The following is a 27,154-nucleotide window of genomic DNA, read 5'->3' as shown; positions in this document are numbered from 1 at the left end:
AAGTCCATGGGGATTCTTCAAGCAAGAATACTGGAGTGGGTTGTCATGCCCTCCTCCAGGGCATCTTCCCAACCCAGGGATCGACCCCAGGTCTCCGCATTGAAGGTGGATTCTTTACCGTCTGACCACCAGGGACTGCAAAATGCTACAATAGAGTTCTACTATGTGAGTGCTCTTTTCAGAAGCTATTCCAGGACCAGCCCATAGTTTTGTGAGCCCCACTGGCTAACTCCCCAAATCTGTGCTTCTTAATGCTTTAGAAGGCATGCTTACTCTCATTTGTTCTTGTACTACAAACCCTTCCATTTCTTTTTCATTATATTCAGTGGTTACCTAATATTATCAATACATCTAAAGCAGTATCAGTAGAGTCAAAAAGATAGGATGAAAAGTTTAAACTGTAGGCACTCCCAAGAGTTGATGCAGAAATGTTTCATTTCACTCTTCTAAAGCATCAAGGTAAAAAAAAAAAAAATTACTATGACACATTGAAGTTATTAATTCCACCCAGATTAACAATTTTTTTTAATTGACAGCAGCATACTACACATATAACTTATTAATAAATTTACTTTTGTTTTAGCCATTCCATCTTTATTAGCTATGAGAGAAACACCAGGAACACAGCTGGGTGCAGAAATTAAAGGGTGGGTAGAGCATAGTCCCTGAACCTAAGTCAAAATGTAGAGAGGCAAGAAAACAGTGTAACCTTGTAATATAAAGACTGGAAACAGACATGCTCAGTAGACAGATAAACTGTAACGTAGACTTGAAGGATATATAGGAGGTACTCAGGCAAAAGGAGAAAGGGCTGCTGATAAAGGATGGATTCTAAGCAGAGGAAAGACCATATACAAAGGTACAGACATGTGGGAAACCCAGAGTGTTATAAGAACTCCATGTGTTTCTATGGGGATATTTCTACATATGGGAATATTTCTATGTATATGAGATGAAACTGAATAGATAAGAGGGCACATTTTTTGGCACCCTTGAAGCCTTGCTAAGAAATTTGACCATCTTGTAGTGATGATGGAGAATCAAACAACACGATCACCAATATGCTCTAGAAATATCTCCTCTATACTACAAACAGGGATGGAATAATTTTAAAAGTCATAGCAAGCTTTCAGTTTTTTTTCAGGAGCTATATGAAAATTAAAGCACTTGTTCAGGACTCCTCAGAATTAATAGAGAGGGTACATGTATATAGAGAGAGGAATTTCCCTGATAGCTCACCTCAGTTGGAAAAGAATCTGTCTGCAGTTCAGGAGACCCCGGTTTGATTCCTGGGTCAGGAAGATCCACTGGAGAATGGATAGGCTACCCACTCCAGTTTTCTTGGGCTTCCCTTGTGGCTCAGCTGGTAAAGAATCCGCCTGCAATGTGGGAGACTGGGGTTCAATCCCTGGGTTGTAAAGGTCCCCTGGAGAAGGGAAAGGCTACCTACTCAGTATTCTGGCCTGGAGAATTCCATGGACTGTATAGTCCGTGGGGTTGCAAAGAGTTGTACACAACTGAGCAACTTTCACTTTCATATAGAGAGACTGTGCAAAATACGTTAGCAGCTAATTAAGGAGAAGAGTGGTGAAGACCAAAGCTTTGAAGTCAGGAAAAATAAATAAGGTTTGCTAAAATCTTGATCCAGACAGTTAAAGCTATATAATCTTTGTATATTCAATTACTTCTGAATTTCCGTTTCCATTTCCTCAAAACAATGCTACATCAGGCATTGACTATGAAGATCAAATAAAACATCTATCAAGTTGAAAGAGCCTAGCAAATAGTATACACTTAACAATTATTTGAAATAATCAAATATTCTTTTGAAATGACTGTTATGAACCCTATCAATGTGGATATATGTATTCATTTGACATACTTTTATTAGAAATCTAAAAAAAATCTTGATATCATGTTAGGGAAAGCTTTTGGTTTTTAAGACAGACTATTTCTAATAATATGAAATAACAGTATCTGGTCATCCTTGTGTTAGTAATTTTATGTGGGCTGAGAGACTTGATTTGGTTGTCAGATGTCTTTGAAATAGTGGGAGTGTTGTGAAGAAAGTGGGGGAACCCCCCAAAAGCTAAACTAGTTCAATTACAAATGTTCCCTAAAGATCAAGCTGATTATTAGATCATAAATTCAGATTGAAAGAAAATAATAAGATCAATCATATTGCCAGCCTGCTCAAAAACTGAAGGCATGCAAAATACCAGTACATAAGGTTGGATGAGGAGTTATGCCAAGTGTCACATGAATGAGATTCCCAGAGGGACAGAGAAGTCAGTCCAAAAAGCAATGTGCCATGAGGTTGACATTTCATGTACTGATTTCTCCAGCTCCTTTCCCCCACCCTTGCTGTGTAAAGGAGCAGAAATGTCCTCTGACAGATGTCCACATAAGGAGAGATGGACTCTCTCCCAGTTGAGTTGGGAGCACCAGATTCTGCCATCTTGGTTTGACTAAGTAGATGCCAACCATATGCATACAATTGGAAAGGGTGTCATGGAAAGACATTTGGAGAAGCAGCAGAAATAGCTCAGTACAATTCAGTCTCTTTGAACAAAGAATGGGGTATAAAATACTCTCACATCCCTAGTACTCTGTTTTATTTATTCACTTTTAACCTTCAGATTTGTGAATGGTTCTCACTCGACTTTAACTTATTTTTATCCTTTTGCAAGTGAATACCCCTCCCCTAAAATAACCGACATATTTCTCAGTGACTCCCTGACAACAATTTCCTTCTCTCTCAACTTTTTGGGACATTTTCTTTTTCCTTTCCTTTCACTGGGACCACTGTGAGGTAGAGACTTTGCCCTATTCCCCTATCTCATTATCCCAAACCCATCTCATTATCCCAAACCACAGCGACTAAACCAGTGAGGCAATTTGGGTGGCAAAGGGAAAACTCAATACCAATGAAATGAAATTAATACCTAATATTATCTCTCCCTTGATCACGGTAACATTTTCTATTCATCCTGATTCCTAATCCTTTGCCAACATGCAGCGAAATGCAAGTGAGTCTGATATCGCTCTTTTGATTTGCCAAACAGCCACATTTAGTGGGAACAAACATTCCTTTTTACCTAGGGCAGTCCAGCACAATTACTTAGTGTCCCATTTTTACTATCCAAAAGTGTCCTGTACTTGAAGACAAGTTATATGGACACTGTGCTTACAGCATCTAAATGTAAAAAGAGGATGGGGAGGGATGACCATTAAAAAAAATCATTTTATCTCTTGTCTATTTCACTTTGATGGCAGAGAAACAACTTCATCATTTAAAGAGACAGTAATTAAGAATAGGGGAGGAAAAGACTGAACTAAGCAACTGATCAACCACCACCACAATAGTAACACTGTACCACACACACACTCGTGTAAGCAACACAGGGGGCCGGGTCCTACGTGTGCATCTGGAGAAGGAAGGAACTCCTGATCAGAAGAACCTGTGTGGCAGAAGAGGGGAAGCTGCTGGCTGGTTAAATTCCACCTGATGGAGGAGAATGAATCAGGAACATGAGAAGTACTGTTTGGGGTCCTCAAGCTTCCTAACAACTGGAAGGCAGGAAGGTGCCGGCGGGGAGAGGTTGGAGGATGAGCAGCGGGAGACTCCTTGTCTGGGCTGCAGGCAGTGATCTTGTTTTCTATTCTCCTCCCTCCCCATTACAATCTGGAGCCTACTTTAGCAGGAACATTGTTATGCATGGTGATTAAGTTCTATAATTCCATTAGCAGAGTACTAAGCTTCAGATACACTGGACTTAATTAGACTTTTATGGAAAGGCCCGGGGAATTAACCACAATGTATAACATTGTTCACTTGAGAAAATGTATTCCCAAATGCAAACAAATGCTCACCAAACTTCTGGAATACAATTCCTTTGAAAGTGATAGATTAAAAGAGGATGTGATCAATTTCTCTCGACTCAGGCTGCCTGTTTTGAACTATCAGAGAGCTTTTAAATTCAAACTATTTCCAGGGCACCACACCAAGAGTTTCTAATTTAATTGGCCTGGGGTGAAGCATGGAAATAAATATATTTTAAAAAGCTTCTTGCAGCTGGGCTGAGAAGCACTGGGCTAGTAAATGCTTCTTGGATCTATATTTGAGTAAGTGGCTCGGGAGGGTTGATTTTCATTACAGAAGTGTCTTTTCTTCACAATAGGATTCACCTCCAGCTTTATTTTTCAATTGTTACTAAACCTAAAAAAAAATATCTTTAGCATTGCCTTTTCTAAAAAGACACGTACCTGTAGTATAAAAATAAATATACCTCCTTGCCAAACAGTCATTACCGAATTTTTAAAATCTCATTGTTGTTGTTCAGTCACTAAGTCCTGTCCGACTCTGTGACCCCATGGACTGCAGCACACCAGGCTTTCCTGTCCTTCACTAACTCCCCAAGTTGCCCACACTCATGTCCATTAAGTCAGTGATGCCATCTAACCATCTCATCCTCTGTTGTCCCCTTTTCCTCTTGTCTTCAGTCTTTCCCAGGATCACAGTCATTTCCATTGAGTCGACTCTTCTCATCAGATGGCCAAAGTATTGGAGCTTCAGCATCAGTCCTTTCAATGAATATCTAGAATTGATTTCCTTTAGAATTGGTACATTCTAAAGTAAATGACAAAGGAAAGATCAAATGACTGGTTTGATCTCCTTGCTGTCCAAGGGACTCTCCAGAGTCTTCTCCAGCACCATAGTTTGAAAACATCAGTTCTTTGGCACTCAACCTCCTTTATGGTCCAACTCTCACATCTGTCTGTTGGAAGTAACAAAACCCAACACACTGGCAATGAAGAAATGTAATGAGATTAATAGATTTCACTCCTCCATCAGGATCCTGGCAACATTTTAGGATAAGATTGAGCCATGAACTGCTTCCTAGAGGTCCTTTGAGCAAGGTTTTGCTGCTCCAGCAGGGATCAGGGTTATGGAGATAAGATGTGTTAAGCCTGCAAACTATTCAAAGTTCCAGATGAAAGGCTAATTATGTGTCAGCCTTTATATAAGACAGAGTTTATAACTTTACCTCCACTGGTAACATTCAGGCAATTCAAGCAAGCCCAGTAGTCTCCCCCAAATACTGTTTTTGTCATGATCAGGTGTTGGAGTTCTATTGGAGCCACTTCTCAGGCATGTGGGAGTTGCTGGGACAGGACAGGTCACCAAGTCCTGTCCATGAACCTCCTTATTCTCATTCTATTGTCTAGCAATCTTCCTCTGTTTTCCTGTATAGCTCACTTTCTCCTTACCTACCTAACAAAAGGATCTGGATACTTCCTGGAAATTTTACTTTAAAAAATTCCCTGTATAGAACCCTATCCCTTGTCATTGACTTCCATTCAGTAATTGCAAAGTATGTATGCAAGTTTTTTTAAAGCTCTGAGATAAACTGTGAATGCTAAAAAGAAGTGAGGCTACTCTATCAGATTTCTTTACACACATCAGATGTCTATAAGCCATGTTCAGAGGTGTCAGGCAAAGTGCTAGGAATGAATGAACACACTCACTCTCCCTGTGTGGATATAGGCATGCATGCCCAGTTCATATGTCATTATGAAATTCACCTTTATATTTGCAAATTGCATTTTAACCAGGTTCCCATAAAATACTTCCATTTGTTCAGTGCTCCTCATTTTGAGTTCATTCTTAATGTGACTGTATGTTATACATGTTGCTTTGTGCAGTTTGTGCTATTTTGAAAAAACATAGTAAGATGAAATGTATGTGTTTTGGGTGAAATTTATTTGGTTTCAGTTCTAACATGTGGCTACCTGATGCAAAGAGCCAACTCATTGGAAAAGACCCCATGCTGGGAAAGACTGAGGGCAGGAGAAGGGAGCAACAGAGGATGAGACGGTTGGATGGCATCACTGGTCCGGGAGATAGTGAGGGGCAGGGAAGCCTGATGTGCTGTAGTCCATGGGGTTGCAGACAGTGGACGTGAATTAGCGACTGAACAACAACAAAGGCAGATTAGGAAGAGGAATGACTTTTTTGTTGAAAGCTTTCTACTGAACAACTACTATGTGCCAGGCAAGATTCTAGGCACCAAGGACAGACCAGGAAACCATGGGTCAAACTTTTTGCCTTCATGGAACTCACATTCTAGTGGGAATTTACAATCTTGAAATATATAATGATGCTCTTGGAAAACTAGGTCCAAAGTTTTTTTCTTGAACTAAACTACAATATTCACCCAAATTCATTGTGTCTGCTTTCTTCTTTAAATATTGGAAAGAATAAGGCACCGAATAAATGATTCAGTTAATGAAAATAGAGAATTCCATAGGATTGGGAGGTTAGAGGGGATAGAAAATCAACGGGCTAAGAAACAATTCTTACTCTATGAAATTCTCTAATCCCCAAAGTTACAGGATCAGAGTTGACTGCTCAAAACAAAGAATAGTGAAAGGCCACCTTTTTTTTTTTTTTAAGTGCATTTACTCAGTGTTGATCCACATACGTGCTTTGAAGAGGTCTATAGTAAAAGCCACAGCACTACACTCTGCCTTGCTCACTAAGTCATGATCATGATAATAGGGTGGGGGAAATACCTCTTCCCAAACTTGACAGCCAAGCATAGCCTTAAACAGTGAGGATAAAGAAGTCTTTGAAGGGTAAATAAATGGAAAATTAGGTGAGAAGGAGCATGCAGAGAGAAAAGAGTACAATCAGAAGCTAACTGAAAAAAAAAAAAACTAATAACAAGAAGGCTAAGAGCGAACTGCTGGCAAGGGGCAGGCCAAGATGCAGGTGATGCTAAGCAGGACAGAAAATGCCAGAGCCATCAAGCTGAAGGGAACACAATGGCCTTGTGCGATTCTGAGGGAGGAAGGCAGGAAGGCTGTGACCGTGAAATGCAAATCATAATGAGAGTTCCCAATGTGATCCTATTTCAGTACTTAAAATTTTCTTCCACCTACAGATATCAGTTTTTAAGACAATAACCAATGGGCCAAGAGGAAACCCCATCCTTTCTTTGGAAGTCATTTCTGATTTACCACTCCTTATGTTAACACAATGCCTGGAGAGAGCCGTCTGTAAATTTTCTATATAAAATAGACTCTTGAGTTTTCTGGGGAGAATGGAAGTGATATCTGCATTTTCTTGTTTCTCTGTAGATTAGGAAGGTTTTAGTCTAAATATTTGTGTGCTTGTAAGTGGGATGTTCAGTACAGTGAGAAAAACTATTCACATTCTTAGTGACAAACACCTTTTTGTTAAATGCATATTATTACAGCAACCAATATTATGCTAATAATGAGGAAAAATGCATTCAGACACTACACAAATCAATCTTTTCTATGATTGGAACATAGATATGAATGGGAATTATATATGTCAAGTCTTATAGATATTTATATAATGTGTAGAGGAAAACTCTATTCAACAGAGAGATTTAAATGCTTTACTATTCCAATAGTTTCAGCTATTAATTTGATTTAAAGTTGCAATAAATTTTTTTCTTAAAAAATTAAGGTTCAAAACCTTAAACAGTGTAATGAATTTCAAAGACCTCTAACAGAAAAAAAAAATACAAAACCTCATTTAAAACTACAACAAATTACACAGAACAAATAAAATATAGGAAAATAAACACTTGCTATTTTGGAAAATTAAATAAGTATGTTTCTATATTAATAAAGGTATTTTTATTAGCATTTTTTTATTCTACAATAGGCCTCCCTTAGTACAACCCATTATAAGATTTATCTTACTACTTTTTAAAATATTTTAATTAAAGTATAATAGGCCCAATGGACATGAGTTTTGAGTAAACTCCAGAAGTTGGCGATGGACAGGGAGGCCTGGTGTGCTGCAGTCTATGGGGTCGCAAAGAGTTGGACACAATTGAGTTGCTGAACTGAACTGACTGATAACAGGCTTAAAATAATTAAAAAAAAACAAATGCAGAAAAAATAATGTTTTTGTATTTAATACAAATAACACTCAGAGATTTTAAAACTTTCTATCAGATGTTTTATTTTTATTCCTTGATGCCAAGAACTCATTCTTTATGTATCTGAACTATCACTATACATTTTCCATGGTTTAAATGTTTCCAAAACATAAGATGAGACACATCCTTTTGTGTCTGGAATGGTCCAGTTCTGCTGTAATTATTATTTTCTTCCCCTTTCTCAAATAGCAGAGTTGCATGAAAAATTATGTGATCACTCAAACTAAATAGCACTGAGCTTTGGGATATTTATAAATTTTTACAGAAGAAATTAGAATTATGACTTATGTTTTTCAGTCTGGAAAACACTCAGTTATATGTTTATACTAACTATTCTGATGAGCTAATATTTACTGAGTGAATCCATTCCTCCCATTCCTTCATCTCCACAATGTGTTTCCTGCTTCTCATCTTTGCAGTTGTCCTTCTTAAGTGTACACAGCTGGGTAAGTCCAGACACTACAACCTTTAAATTGCTGCTCCATGATACTAACTACTTCCCCCTATTTGTAATGTTAACTGAGTTCCAGATACCGATCTAAGAAAAGGACCTAAATACACTATCTCATTCGTTTTAAACTCCACGTCTCTGCCTTCTTAGCGGCTCATCTACCTTTGCTCATGTACCTAAACCACTAATATAAATACCCTGCCTGCCTACCTTTTACTTACTATATCAAAAAGAAATATAATGTTTGATTCAGTTCTTGGTTTGGGCAGTTGCTATAGTTTCTTTAGGTTTTGATTACCAATTCAAAGTTCATGATTCTAACAGTTACTGAAATGTGTGCTCTGTCGCTCAGTCATGTCTGACTCTGCAACTCCACAGACCGTAGCCACCAAGCTCCTCTGTCCATAGGATTTTCCAGGCAAGGATATAGGAGTGAGTTGCCATCTCCTCCTCGAGGGGATCTTCCCGAGCCAGGGATCAGACTAGCGTGTTTTATGTCTCCTGATTTTGCAGGTGGATTCTTTACCACTGAGCCACCTGGGAAGCCCTATTCTAATAACTGTTTATATTGCCAGTCAATGGAACACATGCTTATTAAAGCAAATCATGGTCAGCAAACTGTGTTTGGGATCAGGAGGTAATATTGACACTTTACACTCCCAGAGAGAAAGTCCTGTGTCTAAATTTGTACCAGACTCAAAATGTCTCCACACAGGTGGGTACCTCTTTTGTGCTATTTGACGAGTGAAAAGATTGCCGTCCCAAAGCTGAAGGGCGACTATGGTAGGATAGGAAATCTCACTTCAGCAATTGCAGCTGTTCTTTACTTACCATAAAGAAAAGCACTTTAGAAATTCAAGCCAACCGTTCAACATTCTTCTCAACAAAGAATGATGGGAAAAATATTTCCATACATCAGGTGAAAAAAAGAGAAAGAAAGATTTGTGGAGTTTTCTCAAAGACATGTCAGTTGCAGCGTTAGGAAAATTTCCTCAAAAGTTCATGACCCGCCATCAATATGATTTCTTTTCTCTGTTTCGCAAGATGCTCCAATTTGTGTTACACATTATTTTTATAACCCTTATCTCATTATATATGGCTCCTTGAGAGCAGGGCCAGCCAAAGGATTCAGCCAGGAAGTTTTGGATTTATTTCCCAGTTACTATCTTTGTACCCATAGGCAAGGTTTTTCAAACTCTCAAAGGCTCACTTTCCCCATTTGGAAAATGGGGATAATAGTAGCTACTAACCTATTATGTTGTTATGAGCATTAACTGATTTTGGCATGTGAAATACTCAATAGGCTTTAGAGATATTATCAACAACAACAGTAATAATACTCATTATTCCTACTGATAGTCCCAGTACTTGTAACAATGTCTTACATAATATAGCAATCTCTCAATAACTACTAAATAAACAAATCATTTGAGACTAAGCATTATATTATTATATGTAACCCAGTTTATTAATTAAAAACAAAATAATGATAAAATATTAAAACAATGTTTCAATTTACAGGAAGTCTCGCCATTTTTGGAAAGTAAGCATCTACAAAACATTGATTTCTAATGAGTCTTCATTTAATGCTTCCTTCATTGTTTTAAAACTGAGGCAGAAAATGAATGAAATGGTGGCAGTTTTAGTAACCTACAAGTTTCCTGTTACCTATGAAAAACTTAGGATGGGTATTTTAATAAAATTATACATCAGTAACCAGGTCCTTGGTTGATTTATTTTCATTCTGGCCATAGATTTCTATTGAGACCTTCCACAAACTAGTTCATTTCTTTTCTATCTCTGTTTTTCATAAACCAATGACTAGCTTAAACTTACCTCACTGTGATTTTTGATAATAAACATAGAGTAAATGCATTTTGAATGAATCCAAGGCTAAAATTATATTGCATCACTCTATTGGAACTGCAAATCAAATTACAAATGAAAACATAATTAAGCACAGCAAAATCTACTTTTAAGTTTATGGTGCATCATTTATTTTTTTGTAAATAATAGAATCTTGTTTATATCCAGTTAAATAAGACATCTATATTAACTTAAAACCAGACTTTCTTGAACTAGTTTTGACCTCTCAGAGTCTACGAAATCCCTGATTTGGATGTGAATAAAGCATAAATGAACAGTCAAAAGGAACATCTCTTTTCTTATTTTTTTCCTAGCACATATTAGAACTATTTCCAACTGAGTTGCTTATTGCAAAATTTTGAGGCAGTTTATTTTCTCAAACTTTGTAGCTTGTCACTCCCCCAAATTAGACCCCTTATTAATCATCTCTGCACAAACTATAGTTTTTAAAAGTATTCTTTAACATTCTATCTTCCATAATAGTATGTGGGGTTGTGTGCCCTCTAATATGTCAAACGTATGTCAAACCACATCTCCTTCCTGAGGGCAGGGAGGTGTACTAACTTACTTTGATGATCAGGAAATTGAAACGTAGCTTCATTCAGCATGTAATAATTTTGGGAAACAGAGCATTTGAAGATTAGTACTTTTACAGAGCTAAATTTCCTCAAACCAGACAGCAAAAATTATACACTAGCAACACTGATGGAGGTACTTTTGCTGTACATGCTGACTTACTGTGATTCTATGGTTTAAAAGGATGATATTATTTATATTGTAATAATTAAAGTATCAGTAGGAGATTAGGATATCACAAACACTTAGATTTTAATTTTTATCCTCCTGGGCAAATCATGTCATAATGCATGGAAATACCACAAGTTTCTCCCCCATCCACACAAGGCTTATTTAGTGATGGTTAAGTTTTTGAAAGACAGGCTGCTTACAGAGTAGAGGTAGTATTGACAAATATAGGCTGCATTCTAGTTCAACAATAAACTAGGAAGAAAAAGGAATTTTATGTATGAAAGGCTATCTGCCTTGCAGTTCTCTTAATTGGGCCAATCCTTCTTCCCAACACTCCAAGGAAAAGATATCTCCAGGTCACCAAATAATAATGCTTAACTAGAGTTCCTTGTGATCAAATAATAAAAAATGCAAAATAACCTGAAGTCCTTATAAACTGATCAAGAAGAATGTATGGTTTCAGAGCTGTCACTTGCAAGACTGTTCATGGGCTAATTTCTCTGAGGTGTTAATGTAGCTCTTTTCTATCGTAAGAATGTATAGCATGATAACCAAGCTGTACCCTGACCATATGTTCAGATTCACACAAAAGTCAAATCAGCTTTCTTTTTCTAAATTACTTCCTCCCTTGATGTATGGACCTTATTTATAACCTCCCTTTGTGCAGCCATAACACTATCATATAGGGCTTAGTTTCTAAAAACCATAGCAATTGCCTGAAAATTGATGTCTTTTGCCCATCCCTCCCTTCAGTCCCTGAAGACATTTTAATATGAGCCATGACATTATGATGGATGAAATCTGGCAATTTACTGTAGCAATGCTACTCCCATGTGGAAAATAACAGCTTGCTCAAAAGCTGGTCTTCCAGCCAGAGTCAGGATATACGGTAAGGCACATTTCCAATCTTTCCCCTTTCCTGTCCTTTTTAAATAGCCTTCCCAAACTTCTTTGTGTTATCAAATTTTCCACATATCACAGGTTGAAGCTAATTTAGGTCATGTAATGATAGTGATAAATATGTCACCAGAAAACTGGGTTAATTGTGAGTAGGAAGCAATCCAGATTTTGAACACAGAATAAAATAATTTTCCGATACAAATTCTGCTCTGCAAAAACATGACAGTGCTGCTGATTTGTGAAGCAATCGTACCTTTTTGAGAGATATTGTAAGGCAACTCCCTAATGCCAGCAGACTGAAAAAAAAAAAATCATTGTGCTTATCCTTTCATAAACCATATGTTCTTACTTGCAAATTGCAACTTTTTTTCTAACTTTATATTAACTACCACAGTCAACTCTTAAAGCTAGTAAATACAAATGTATTTACAAATTTCCCAGTCGAAAGGGGGAGAAAAGATACTTAAGATTCCACTAGTGTCTGCAATTAATATCACTTATGTTTAATTGCTGGTGCATCATGGGCTTTGGTGTTTAAAATATACCAGGTAGCGGCTTCCATGGTGGCTTGGTGGGTTGACCATGGGTTCAATCCCTGGTCTGGGAAGATCCCATGTGCTGCAGAACAACTAGGGCTGTTTGCCACAACCACTGAGCCTGTCCTCTCGAGCCCAGGAGCTGCAACTACTGAGGCTCCCACTACTGAGCTCCTACAATCGGTGCTCTGCAACAAGAGATGTCACTTGAATAAGAAGCCCATGTACTCCCAGCGAGAAAGTAACCCCCACTTGCCACAATGAGGGAAAAGCCCGTGACCAACGAAGACCCAGCAGAGGCAACATATAAAAATAAAATTCCAGTTCCATCACTTTGGAAACAATGGAAACAGTGACAGACTTAATTTTCTTGGGCCCCAAAATCACTGCAGATGGTGATTGCAGCCATGAAATTAAAAGATACTTGTTCCTTGGAAGAAAAGCTATAACGAACCTAGACAGCATATTAAAAAGCAGACATTACTTTGCCAACAAAAGTCAAAGCTATTTTTCCAGTAGTCATGTATGGATGTGAGAGTTGGACTCTAAAGAAAGCTGAGTGCTGAAGAATTGATGCTTTTGAACTGTGGTGTTGGCGGAGACCCTTGAGAGTCCCTTGAACTGCAAGGAGATCCAATCAGTCCTGAATATTCATCGAAAGGACTGATGCTGAAGCTGAAACTCCAATACTTTGGCCACCTGATGGGAAGAGCTGACTCATTTGAAAAGACCCTGATGCTGGGAAAGACTGAAGGCAGGAGGAGAAGGAGACAACAAAGGATGAGATGGTTGGATGGCATCACCAACTCAAGGGACAAGAGTTTGAGGAAGCTCCGGGAGTTGGTGATGAACAGGGAGGCCTGGTGTGCTGCAATCCATGGGGTCATTAAGAGTCAGATGTGACTGACTAAACTGAACTGAACTGAACTCAATACTTATTTAAATGCCTGGAGCAAGGAGATGATTAATGATTACAGTAAGGACAGTACTGATCAGTGCATGTAGAATTCAGGGGACTGACTCCCGAAGCACGGCCCCACAACTTCTGATCTATTCCAGCTCATTAGAGAAGAGAATAGCGTTTACATTTCCAACAGTCTTTGTTCATGTTTAAATGATAAAATGAGGCCATCACTGTCGATAAATATATATCCTGTGAATTATTTTGCCATATTCATAATTTTAATGTTTATGGGAGACTGAGCTGAAAGTAAAAACCTAGCTCATGACACTGACATTTATTACTGGTCCAGTTTCCTTTGTGTGCATTAATTTGACTTAATTTACTTTTCAGTTTCACTTTTATTTTGTTCACTTTCTGTAGCTACCTCCTTCAAATTCCTTTGACAACCTGAGAATGTCTTGCAGCTGAACGTAATATTAATTACATTTCAAAGCAAACCTTTTTTTTTTCATTTGGGGACAATCTGTGAAACAGAAATCTGTGACTGAAGCTGCTGCCAAGCCAATTACGGCAAAATAACTCAAATATGTCTCGACAGATTGCATTTTTCCTATTGTTAGATTATTTATTCCGTAGATCAAAAGGCTACATTTGCTTTAATTAAAATGAACTAACTCACATAGTTAAATATATCATCCGTTCTTGGAGACTATATATGGATTTATGTATAGACAGTGTGCTAATGAAAATCTCTGGGTTTTTGCTAGCTGTATAATTCTAGTTGTTTCTAGATGTTTCCAGGCTTTCTATATGTCAAGGCAGCCTTTGTATGAACAAGCCAAAGAAGAAAGAACTAATCAGTACTGAAGACCAGGGTGTAAAGAAATTATTCAGTTGCACAGAGAAATTCACCCTTGGCACATATCACAGTGCATCACACATGCAGAAGAGATCAGTAAATTGCAACAGGTTCAGTGGAATAAGCACTTGACATTCAGATTCTTATCTAAACTTTATCTGAACAATCCAGATTTCTTGGTTCTTCAATACAAGGCTAAAGACTCCTCTCTGAAGATACTGAAGCACTGTTGTACAAGGTTTTAGACTGAAATGACATCAATCAATATATTGTTCTACAGATGAATAAAAAAACCTTAACAACTGTCAGATATGTATATTTAATGAACCATCATCTTATTTTTTTTTGTTGTTGCAAATTTGCCATTCAAAAGCAAATAGGTGCTTCAGAGTCCCTAACATTACCATTTTTCATTTTTTTCTAAGACTATATTTAGCTTTAAATTCATGTGCAAGTCACTCAGTCATGTCCGACTCTCTGCAACCCCATGGACTGTAGCCCGCCAGGCTCCTCTGAGTAAGGGATTTTCCAGGCAAGAATACTGGAGTGGGTTGCCATGCCCTCCTCCAGGGGATATTCTCAACCCAGGCACTGAATGCAGGTTTCCTGCATTGCAGGCAGATTCTTTACAATCTGAGCCACCCGGGAAGCCTTTTATATCCATGAAGAGTGTGCAAACTAAAAATACTATATGCTAAAAGCCTCCCTCTACCTTTAAGAATATCTAATATGATTATTTCGTCTTTCACTTTAAGGGCTTCTGATAATATTGAAGGGTAAATATAAGCAGTTCACTTTGGCAGGAGAAAGAATCACCATGCTCTGGGAAGTTTGAGTTTTAAACACAGGCAGCACCAGCCAGGAGAACAACAACAGAGAGAATGTGAAAAACACACTGGGCAAGGAAAACATCAGCTAAGGATTTCCTCCCTCCAGGATGCTTCCTGGAACCATGCTTCTTTCTCAGGTTCTTCTATTTGCTAGGAGAGTGGGTGGAAAAAGGAAGATATTCTCAACATTGCCCGGGCTCTCGGCACATGGATCAGTGCTGTCCAGAAGCTCCCTGGCTGCAGGAAATGTCAACGATCCACACTTACTGTCCACATTGTTTGTTCCCCTTCCATTGCTGAAGTTGGTGGCAGAGTTCTTGGTCAAGACAGGGCTGGCGTTCAGTTCATTGTTCTGTTCTGGGCTTCTTACCTCTCCTGGCATCCTATCACTCAGGAAGCTTCTGCATTTCTGTGTTGCAGGCGACCATGTGAGTCACCCCAAAACAGAACTGGCTGATTCATCTTTCTCTCCTCCACTTCTCTAATAAAGGGCTGTTTTAGCTCAGCTGCCACCGCAAAATACCACAGATGGAATGGTTTAAAAAACAAGGTGACGGCATGGTTGGCTTCTGATGAGAACTCTCTTCTTAGTGCGCAAACAGCTGCTTTCTTGGTGTGTCCTCACGTGGGAGAGAGAAAGCCAACTCTTCTCTCTTCCTCTTCACATAAGGACTCTATTCCCATCTTGGGGGTCCCACCCTCATGACTTCATCCAAACCTAATCACCTCCCAAAGGCCCCACTTTCAAATTCCTTCACATTAGAAATTAGGGCTTCAACATATGAATTGCGGACATTAACAATCCATCTGTAACAGGGGCTGTTTTTGGTCGGCTTCCTTTGGATCCCCTCATCTAGAGCTATCTCAAGAGAACTGGCCTATTTTAGTCCCGACACTAGTCACATTTATCTGCTGGATCAAAGCCCTACCCCTTCTCTTTGTTTGGACCTAGGGAATTGAAAGGGGCTTTAAATCACAAGTAAACCTCTTGGAGTTCTTAAACCTAACTCTGGTCTAAGCATTTCTGAGAACAGGCATCAACCACATTACTTCATGTTTCTAATAGTTAAGGGACTATTGTTATACTGAACAATACAAAGTAAGATTCCAAGGATAATCCATTCCCCTGGCAAAGAAAATGATGGAATTATCAGCCAACTTGGAAACATACCAATATTTTAAATATAATCATCTCTATTCTATATGCACGGTTCAAGTATGTGAAATATTCGGGGCAATACATAACTTCTCCCTTCAAAACACATCTCTCTCTTCGAAAATCCATTGAAAATTATAGAATCCTGGGGAAGGGATAAAAAGTTGGAAAGGTCATAAAAAATCAATGTTAGGTTCAGAAAGACCGAAGAATGACTAATCTGATAGAAATTAGTATATGTATGTGTGTGGCGGCCTTGGGCTTGCCCTACTCAGATCTCCTCCAAACAAGAGTCTGCTCTAAGGGGAGGAGTTGGCTGACATCCTCAGGATCCATCAGAGTCGAGGCCAAGGTCTCCATCTCCCCAGGCTGTTTTCCTAGCTAATGACCGGGCTTGGTAGGAATCTTGGGGTCAGCCATGCAGAAAGCTTCCAATGGGCAATCTTTTCTCTGGAGCTACCATCAGCCTGGCTAAGAATTTCTCTGAGTTGTCATAGAGTCCAAGGGCCCTCTTTCTCCTTCCTCCATCCTTCCTCTCTTTTCTCACAGACATCAGACCAACACTGACTCTTGAAGGTTTTCCCTGGTCTACTCCAGGTCCTTCTTTCCTTTATGATTCACAAATGTTTACTCCAGAGACTCTCTCACAGTATTAATTCCATCATGACATAGGTTTCCCAGAGGACTAGAATTAATGCAATAACTGTGTGCATTTACACACATATGTCAACACATGGATACAAACACAAACACATGTATTAACATACACATATGCATTTACCTACATTTACATGGATGGTTATAGTATACAGATGTGCACACATATACACACACACAAACACACCACTTGTTTAACCAGCAACCTACATTTCAAAAGTTGAACTGACCTTCTCACACAGGCATGCTAAAAGTACATTAAAGACGGTATGATTTATCTTTTACTATCTTGATAAAAATTCTCACTGATAGGCAAGAAAACATCTTTGTATATGTGTTAGAGAGTACTGCATGACATTTATCATTGGCACAACTACTTATATTAAGAAAGGTAGATATTTTATTCTACCATATTAAAAAAGCCTGGGTTTTGTTCTGATAGGTTGTAATTCATTGAATATATTTATTTTTCAGTTTATAACTGGTATCCACTGGTACTATAAGAATTCAATCTTTTATGAATAATCTTTTAAAAGGATGTTACCAAGGACTAAAACCTACCTTACAATAAGAATGACATTTATGTTCAACCAAATAAAAATTTACCCTATTTATCAAATGACTTTAAGAATGTCTCAATGCATTTGCATTGAGCATCGATAGATTTCAGGCTAGTCATGACATTTTCAGTAAATTCTATCTGATGGCTTGTTGATGACAATCTACTCTTTGATTAAAAAGTCAATGATTATAAAACTATATTATGTCAAAATTTCTGAAACCAGCCTAAACATAGAGCTCCAAATGAGGTATGTGGGGAGGGTCTTTAGATATAATTCCATATGATATTAATATCTGTATTTTAGAGTAAAATTTACTTTAAGCCTAATTTAAAATATTTCTATGACTTGATAACGAATATGAGAATGATAAAAAGCACATTTTTATATAAATGTGATGATTCAATATATCTCCCTAAATACATACCAAACCTTGTCATTCTTCTTTTAAAACATCCTATTTACCTTTTCCTCTTGTTGCATGAAAGTCCAGTCAAACTTTCAGCATTAAAGTAATTTTTATAAAGTTTTATTTTGCAATGAAAGACTACATGAGGCAGAAACGGTCTTTTGAAACCTGAATTTCTCAAGGTTTTTCTAGCACTCTTGATTCAATAGGCATGCTTTGAGCCTGAGAAATTCTATTAGTCTTAATCAGAAAAAAAAACATAGTAGCCCATATGTTGATTAAGAAATATACTTTCTGAACACTGTACTTTTTAAAAACAGGAAGAAAAACATATTTTGTGTTACTTAACACCTTTTAAATGCCAAAAGATCTAGAAAGGACAGGTATACTCTTTCAATCCCTACTGGAGCATAAGTTAAAGGTTTTAGTATAGTGTCCAGATAAAAGTAAATTTTATCTTCAGACCTTTTACTGATGCTACTAGGGGAGAGAGAGAGAGAGAGAAAGAAATATTGCATGTGTTTTTCTTCTTCCTATTGCATTCTATTAACAATTAGCTACTGTATGTTAGCACATGTTAGCCAATGATAAATTACTTTAAGTTTTATGGAGTTAAAGAGGAAAAAAGCAGGAGGTAAAGAATAATATAATGAGAACAGTCTCCATTTTTCCCATTCCTGTCATTGACCTTGCGGATTCCAATCTGCTCTTAACTTGCTCTGTGAAGCAACATTGTTCAAGTCGGTTGTTTAAGGGATCAGAACGAGTTAGATTGTAAAGCATTTGCATTTTTTTAGAGAGAGAGAGGAAGAGAGAAAGAGGATATTTTAAAAGCTGATAAAATCCTAAAATGTCCTCTCATCCCAGACTTCAAACAGTTCAGGAATCAAAATGCAAAGAATGTCTACAAGAAATATAGGAGTATCATTTCCCTTAAATTTCTGTTTTTTGGAGTTATTGATGAATAATTATGAGAGACAATCATGGGATAAATATTTGAAAGGTTTGGGGAAAAAATTATCGTCCCACTTTCCTTATCTATGCTTGGAGCTTATCACCTGCGTAGCTGAAGATACTTTGAAAACTGGGCTGCTAGCCAGATGTACTCTCTGGAATGCAATGGATTAGAAAGCAACAATAAGCTAAAAAGAATTTGAACAGTGTAAACACAACAGCTCAGGCACGGGCTCCAAAGACAGCCATTTCATTCTCATAAGTGCCAGAATTACTCAAATACCTACAGTGATTTGGAAAATTATCTCATGAAGGTCTAAGAGGCCAAATCAGAGCACATAGGCAAAACTATCTACAAATCTCTGCCCCTAATCAACATTTAAATTAGTCTAGAGTTCTTTATCAAACGTTATTTAAACAGTCATGAACTGAACATTTGCGTACCTCCCCAATTCATATGTTGGAATTCTAACCCCCACTGCGATGACATTTGGAGATAGGGCCTTTGAGATATAATCAGGGTTGGATGAGGTCGTGAGAGTAGGGTCTTCAGGATGGGAGTGGTGGCCTTCTCTTCTGCTCTCTCACCACATGTGAGAACACAGCTAGAAGGCAGCCATATGCAAGCTAGAGAGTTCTTACCAAAAACCTAATTGACTGGCACCTTGACCTTGGATTTCTAGCCTCCAGAACTGTGAGAAATACATTTCTCTTGTTCAAGCTGCCTGCCAAGTCTATGTCATGTTGTTACAGCAGCTAAAGCCAACATATACAAACACTCTTTTTCCTTTTTGTTCACCAGTGTAGTTTTTCTCTCTTATTTATATTAAAGAAGTCTATATATTTTTCCTTAAGAATTTACTAAGCCAAATAAGTTCAAGCTTTCTTTTATGAAGGTTTTATAACAAATCAAACTTACTATTTACAGCAGTGCCCAAATTTTCTATTTCTTCTTCAGTAATTTTAATAAGTTGTATTTTCCAGGAATCTTACCATCACATTTAGCTTTTAAGTCTGTGGGCAAAATTTTTACATCATATATATTTATATTGTTTTAATTTCTCTGTAATCTAGTGGGTAACACATTTTATCCTCTTTTGCTATAATCTCTCATATTTTATATATAAAAATATATGTATTATAGAGACATTATTTTATCAACTTTCCTATAAACCAATTTTAAATTTGTTAATTTTATTGTTTAAATTTCAATCATTTCTGCCTTTTATATTATTACTTGTACAATTTGACTTTATTTCTACCTTCTGAATTACATTTTCAAATAAAGTTCAGCCTTCCTTATTTTCTTAATGTATACATTTAAAGCTACAAATTTTCCTCACAGGAAAGCTTTAGCTGCACTAAGGAACTTTTAATATCACTTATATTACCATTAATTTTATAAATATTTGATTAGTTCTATTTTGTTTTTTCATTGAACCATGAATAACTTAGAAATGTAATTTTATTTTTGAAATTTCCAAACATGTGGAGATTTTTAAAAACTATCTTTCTGCATTTAAATTCCAGCCTAACCATGCTACGGTTAGAGGCATACTGTGAATGAATTAATTTATTTAAAATTTGTAAATTTTGCTTTGTGACTAAGCATAGGGTTAATTATCTAAAAATCCTTATGTGCACTTGAATATAATGTATACATTATGGTTATTGGATTAAGTGGTTTCAGTTCAGTTCAGTCGCTCAGTCGTGTCCGACTCTGTGACCTCATGAACCTCAGCACACCAGGCTCCCTGTCCATCACCAACTCCCGGAGTTCACCCAAACCCATGTCCATAGAGTCAGTAATGCCATCCAACCATCTCATCCTCTGTTATCCCCTTCTCTTCCTGCCCTCAATCTTTCCCAGCATCAGGTCTTTTCAAATGAGTCTGCTCTTCACATCAGGTGACCAAAGTATTGAAGTTTCAGCTTCAACATTAGTCCCACCAATGAACACCCAGGACTGATCTCCTTTAGGATGGACTGGTTGGATCTCCTTGCAGTCCAAGGGACTCTCAAGAGTCTTCTCCAACACCACAGTTCAAAAGCATCAATTCTTTGGCACCCAGTTTTTGTTATAGTCCAATTCTCATATCCATACATGACCACTGGAAAAACCATAGTCTTGACTAGACAGGCCTTTGTTGACAAAGCAATATCTCTACTTTTCAATATGCTGTCTAGGTTGGTCATAACTTTTCTTCCAAGGAGTAAGCGTCTTTTATATGGCTGCAATCACCATCTGCAGTGATTTTGGAGCCCAGAAAAATAAAGTCAGGCACTGTTTCCACTGTTTACCCATCTATTTGCATGAAGTGATGGGACTGGATGCCATGATCTTAGTTTTCTGAATGTTGACCTTTAAGCCAACTTTTTCACTCTCCTCTTTCACTTTCATCAAGAGGTTCTTTAGTTCTTCTTCACTTTCTGCCATAAGGGTGGTGTCATCTGCATATCTGAGGTTATCGATATTTCTGCCAGCAATCTTGCTTCCAGTTTGTGCTTCCTCTAGCCCAGCGTTTCTCATGATGTACTCTGCATATAAGTTAAATAAGCAGGGTGACAATATACAGCCTTGACATACTCCTTTTCCTATTTGGAACCAGTCTGTTGGTCCATGTCCAGTTCTAACTGTTGCTTCCTGACCTGCATACAGGTTTCTCAAGAGGCAGGTCAGGTGGTCTGGTATTCCCATCTCTTTCAGAATTTTCCACAGTTTATTGTGATCCACACAGTCAAAGACTTTGACATAGTCAATAAAGCAGAAATAGATGTTTTTCTGGAACTCTCTTACTTTTCAATGATCCAGCGGATGTTGGCAATCTGATCTCTGGTTCCTCTGCCTTTTCTAAAACCAGCTTAACATCTGGAAGTTCACAGTTCACGTATTGCTGAAGTCTGGCTTGGAGAATTTTAAGCATTATTTTACTAGCGTGTGAGATGAGTGCAATTGTGTGGTAGTTTGAGCATTCTTTGGCATTGCTTTTCTTTGGGATTGGAATGAAAACTGACTTTTTCCAGTCCTGTGGCCATTGCTGAGTTTCCCATATTTGCTGGCATATTGTGTGCAACACTTTCACAGCATCATCTTTTAGGATTTGAAATAGCTCAACTGGAATTCCATTACCTCCACCAGCTTTGTTCGTAGTGAAGCTTCCTAAGGCCCACTTGACTTCACATTCCAGGATATCTGGCTCTAGATGAGTGATCACACCATGGTGATTATCTGGGTCGTGAAGATCTTTTTTGTATAGTTTTTCTCTGTATTCTTGCTACTTCTTATTAATGTCTTCTGCTTCTGTTTAGTCCATACCATTACTGTCCTTTATTGTGCCCATCTTTGCATGAAATATTCCCTTGGTATCTCTAATTTTCTGGAGATCTCTAGTCTTTCCCGTTCTATTTTTTCCTTCTATTTCTTCATGTTGATCACTCAAGGAAGGCTTTCTTATCTCTCCTTGCTCTTCTTTGAGACTCTGCATTCAAATGGGTATATCTTTCCTTTTCTCCTTTGCCTTTTGCCTCTCTTCTTTTCATAGCTATTTATTTGTAGGCCTCCTGAGACAGCCATTTTGCCTTTGTTTTTCTTGGCAATGGTCTTGATCCCTGCCTCCTATACATGTCAGGAACCTCTATCCGTAGCTCTTCAGGCACTCTATCAGATCTAATCCCTTGAATCTATTTCTCACTTCCACTGTATAATTATAAGGGATTGACTTAGGTCATACCTGAAAGATCTAGTGGTTTTCCCTACTTTCTTAAATTTAAGTCTGAATTTGGCAATAAGAATTTCATGATCTGAGCCACAGTCAGCTCCCAGTCTTGTTTTTGCTGACTGTATAGTGCTTCTCCATCTTTGACTACAAAGAATATAATCAATCTGATTTCAGTATTGACCATCTGGTGAGGTCCATGTATAGAGTCTTCTCTTGTTTTGATAGAAGAGGGTGTTTGCTATGACCAGTGCATCCTCTTGGCAAAGCTCTTTTAGTCTTTGCCCTGCTTCATTCTGTACTCCAAGGCCAAACTTGCCTGTTACTCCAGGTGTTTCTTGACTTCCTACTTTTGCATCCCAGTCCCCTATAATGAAAAGGACATCTTTTTTTGGGTGTTAGTTCTAGAAGGTCTTGTCTGTGTTCATAGAACCCTTAAATTTCAGCTTCTCCAGCATTACTGGTCAGGGCATAGACTTGGATTACTGTGATATAGAATGGTTTGCCTTGGAAATGAACAGAGATCATTCTGTCATTTTTGAGATTGCATCCACATACTGCATTTTGGACTCTTTTGTTGACTATGATGGCTACTGTGTTTCTTCTAAAGGATTCTTGCCCAGAGTAGTAGATATAATGGTCATCTGAGTTAAATTGACCCATTTTTTCCATTTTAGTTCGCTGATTCCTAAAATGTCGATGTTCACTCTTGCCATCTCCTGTTTGATCACTTCCAATTTGCCTTGATTCATGGATCTAACATTCCAGATTCCTATGCAATATTTCTCTTTACAGCATCGACTTTACTTCCATCAACAGTCACATCCACAACTGGGTGTTGTTTTTCTGTGGCTCCATCTCTTCAGTCTTTCTGGAGTAATTTCTCCACTGATCTCCAGTAGCATATTGGGCATGTACCAACCTGGGGAGCTCATCTTTCAGTGTCCTGTATTTTTGCCTTTTCATGCTGTTCATGGGGTTCTCAAGGCAAGAAGACTGACATTTGGACCGTGTTTTGTCAGAACTCTCCATCATGCCCTGTTCGTCTTGGGTGGCCCTACATGGCATGGCTCATAGTTTCATTGAGGTAGCCAAGGTTTTGTGTGGTCCACGTGATCAGATTGTGTAGTTTTCTGTGATTGTGGTTTTCAGTCTGTCTGCCCTCTGATGGAGAAGAATGAGAGGTTTATGGAAGCTTCCTGATGGGAGAGACTGACTGAGGGGGAAACTGGGTCTGGTTCTGATGGGCGGGGCCATGCTCAGTAAATCTTTAATCCAGTTTTCTGTTGATGGGTGGGGCTGTGTTCCCTCTCTGTTATTTACCTGGGGCCAAACTACCTGGAGGTAATGAAGTCCTTCAAATGGGCCCATGCAGGCCCTGCTACAGACGGTGCCCCCAACCCTGCAGTAGGCCACCACCAACCCACGCCTCCGCTGGAGACGCCTGGACACTCACAGGCAAGTCCGGGTCAGTCTCTTGTGGGGTCACTGCTGCTTTCTCCTGGGTCCTGGTGCACAAGGTTCTGTTTGTGCCCTCCAAGAGTCTATTTCCTCATCCTGTGTAAAGCCTGGCAGCTCTGTGGTAGAGTTAATGGCGACCTCTTCCAAGAGGGCTTAAGGCATACCCACGTCTGCTGCACCCAGAGCCCCTGTGGCAATCCACTGCTGACCCGTACCACCGCACGAGACACTCAAACACGGCTCTGTCTCGGTCTCTGTGGGTCTCTGGGCCCTGGTGCGCACAAGGTTTGTTTGAGCCCTCTGAGCCTCTCTGGCGGGTGTGGGATTTGGTTCTCAAGGTGATTCTGCCCCTCCTACTGTCTTGTGGGGACTTCTCGTTTGCCCTTCGATGTGGGGTATCTCCTCATAGTCGCTCCAGTGCAGTGCAGCCAAAAGGGTAATTTCCATCTTACTCGCTCCATATATCTCACCCCTCCCTCACCTCCTCCCTCCATATCCATAGGTCTGTTCTCTATGTCTGTTTCTCCATTGCTGCCCTGACAATTCATCAGTACCATCTTTTTATATTCCATATATATGCATCAGTACACGATATTTTATTTCTCTTTCTGACTTACTGCACTCTGTATAAAAGGCTCTAGGTTCATCCACCTCATTAGAACTTACTCAAATGTGTTCCTTTTTATGGCTGAGAAGAATTCCATTGTATATATGTTTCTTATGAGTTTTATGCTATATTTTTAGTCATGTAAAAAAGTTGAAATTTTTATGCATTGTTGGCAAAATGAAACTTTCATCCTTGTGAAAGTCCATGTTTATCTTAAGTATGACATCTGTGCCTCGACTCTTTTTCATCTGGTAACAACAGAGTTTAAAAAATGTCCTTGGTTAATGTTTACAAAGTATTTTCTATATCTTCACATTATTTCTGAGATTTTACTTTTTGATGCCTTTCTTCCAAGAAACACATGGATTTTGATTTTTCTACCCAGCCTGACAACCTTTGGCTTGTATTTTAGGACAAAATTTCATTTAGATAATATATTTAATAATATATTTGGATTTAAACCCATCATCTCACTACTTGATTTCTATTGTCCTATCTATTCTATATTCTTTTCTCTCTTTTTTCTTTCCTTCCCACTGATCAACTGAATATTACTTTTTTAATATACAATATTAGGTTGGTAGGTTTATATTTTACTTTTATTTTAGCAGCTAAACTAAAGGAATAAGTATTCATCATTGACTTATCAAAGTCTTATATAAACTAGTTATTTTGTCTCTTGTCAAGTAACACACAAATAGAACAATATAACTACATACTCCAACACCAACAAATTAAGTGCTATTACTGTTTTTCTGTTTTAATTCCATGGTATAGTATATCCCAAAAACATCTCTATTATTGCTTTATAGAGTTAATATTCATTTAAATGTACTTACATATCCATTTTGTTATTGTTGCTTTTTATCTCTTCTTAAATATTTAAACTTCTATCTGGAGTCATTTCCTTCTCTTTGATATTTCTCTTAGTATATGTTGGCTGGTTGTTTGTCTAAATATTTATTTTCATTTATGTTTGGATACCTTAAAGTTACATACAATTCTTCTTGGGCAGTTATTTCCTTTCAGGGTTATTATTCTGCTGTCTTTTAAACAAACTTTTATTTAAACATTATAATTGTGTTTCAGACTTGGTGCTTTTTTAAAAACTTTTTATTTAGTATTGGAGTAGAACTGATTATCAATGTGTGATAATTTCAGGCGGACAGTAAATGGACTCAGCCATACATACACATGTCTTTTGATTCCTATTTCTACTATGAAATATTAGTCATCAATGTTTATTTTGCTCTTTGAAGGTAATATATCTTCATATTTCTGACTGTGCCAAGATTGTCCTTTAATCTCATTTTCAGTGGTTAAGTAGCATCTATAGAATTTTTAAAATCTTAATTGCTATTTGTAGGCATTTCTTGAGTCTGTGACTTGATATCTTTTGTCATTTTGAAGAAAACAAAAACTTTACTTCTTTACATACTACTTTTGCCTCATTATTCCTCTTCCTTTGGGAAATACAAGTATACAATTCTCAGATATTTTCTGCCCTTGTATCTTTAATCCTTATTTCTTTGTTTTCAACCCTAACTTTCTCTATAAATTGCTTTTAGACATTTTATTCTGACTTTTCTTTCATTATTGTCTATTTAGTTGTTTCTAAATGCTACTAAATCCACTCCTTAAATTCTTGATTTTGGTTATTGCATTCTTCTAGCTTTATTGTAATGTAATTGACAAATAACATTGTGTAAGTTTAAGGTGTACGATATGTTGACTTGATACACTTATGTGTATTGCAAAATGATTACTAACATAGTAACTTACTTAGCTAACACACACCTAACTCATAACTAACAACACCATCACATCATATAAGTACCATTTCCTTTTTGTGGTGAGAACATTTAAGATGAATGCTTGTAACAACTTTAAGTATATAACACGGTATTAACTCTAATCCCCATGCTGTACTGTAGACACCTAGGACATATTTGTCTCACAACCGAAAGTTTGTACTCTTTGACCAACATGGCCCTATTCCCCCACTCCCCAGCAACCACCATTCTATTCTTGAAGAGTTTGGCTCTTTTATATTTCACATGTTTCAAAATTTACATTCTGTTATCTTCCCCCAGTTTCCAGTTCTCTGCCAAAAGTTTAATTGTATGCCTCCCTTTTTTGAATATGTATCACATAGTGATTTCAAAGTATTATCCCCTTTGGAACTGTTCTTATTGGCTGAAAACCAAGAGAAACTAACATGTTATATTTTCATATACATTATTAGTTTTGATTAGGCATTAGACATAACAGACAAGTAACTGAAAAACATATTCCAGGTCTGAGGCAGAAAAATTTTTCTGAAGAGAAATGCATATTTATAACAGGCATTTGAGGACATTGGTTGTCCTATACCAAATTCATTCAATATAGGGACTAACATTATTCAAAGGCTTCAGTATCTCTCAGGGTGTTTATTTTTCTGGATCATTGCTATTCTTATTATATAGCCTTTTGGTATCCTAGCCCAGGTATCAGCAGGCTCTGAATTCATATTTTTGTTCTTCTATTTCTACTTTGACTATAGTGGTCTTCTCCTGT

Source organism: Cervus elaphus, chromosome 23 (assembly GCF_910594005.1).
Source record: "Cervus elaphus chromosome 23, mCerEla1.1, whole genome shotgun sequence".
NCBI lineage: Eukaryota > Metazoa > Chordata > Mammalia > Artiodactyla > Cervidae > Cervus > Cervus elaphus.
This window is presented reverse-complemented; position numbering follows the sequence as displayed.